Raw genomic sequence first — 1,082 nt, 5'->3', positions numbered from 1 at the left:
AGGGGGAGACAGAGAGGCAGGTGATGGGGAAGAGGGAGGGAGGAGGGAAGGAGCGAAGAGGGAGAGGAGGGACAGAGCAGAGAGGGAGGGAGGGGGAGAGGAGGGACGTGAGAGGGAGGGAAGGGGAGAGGAGGGATGTGAGAGAGAGGAAGAAGTGAGGGGGAAAGGAAGGAGGGAGCAAGGGGGAGAGGATGGAGTGTGGTGGTGAGGGCAAGGAGGGAGGAGGAGCGAGGGAGGGAATGGGGAGAGCAGAGGGAGGGGTGATGAGGAGGAGGAGAGAGTAAAGAGGGAGGGGGTTAAAGCAGGGGAGAAAGGGAGGGAGGGGATGAAAGGGAAGAGAGGAGGGAGGGGGAAATAGGGGGACAGAAGAGGGAGGGAGAGAGAAGAGGGAGGAAGGGGATAGAGGAGGGAAGGAAGGAGACAGGAGTGAGGGAGGGGAGAAAGTTGCAGGGAGGGATGGGGAGAAAAATGGGAGGGAGGGGGAGAAACTAGGGAAGGAGGAGAGAGGTTGAGAGGGGAGGAAAATAGACTGAGATAAGGGAGGGAGGGATTGAGAGAGCAGAAATAAATGGGCAGCAAACAGAAGAGGGGTTAGAGAAAGGAAAAGGGGATTCAGCAAAAAGATGAAAGGGGAAGATGATGGAGTATGTTAAAGGTAGAGAGAGTGAAGGAGTGAAAAGAAGGGAGAAAGTGAAGAAAGAGGGGAGTGGACTAGGGAGAAAAGAATGGATGGAGAGGAGAGAGAGGGAGTATAAAAGACGGGGGAGAGACAATGGTAAAAGAGGGATGAGAAGAGCGAGGGGGAGGATACAGGCTATAAATGGCCACATCCTCGATGGAAAAGAGATGGTTGAAAATGCTGTGTCTTTTTTCGGATTCTAAAGTGACTGGATGATGTTGACTCAGCCACGTTATTTCACCTGGTCCAGAACAGTAGAACTAGAGGGCATGGCCTGTGCTTGCAATGGGGAGGTAAATTCCAAAGTAATTGGGGGAAGCAATATTTCAGGGAGAGAGAGGTCAATCTATGGAACAAGCTCCCTAGGGGGATGGTAGAAGCAGTTAGTGTTGATTCATACAAA

Source organism: Cetorhinus maximus, chromosome 21 (assembly GCF_964194155.1).
Source record: "Cetorhinus maximus chromosome 21, sCetMax3.hap1.1, whole genome shotgun sequence".
In the NCBI taxonomy this organism is placed as follows: Eukaryota; Metazoa; Chordata; class Chondrichthyes; order Lamniformes; family Cetorhinidae; genus Cetorhinus; species Cetorhinus maximus.
Note: the sequence above shows the minus strand (reverse complement) of the source record.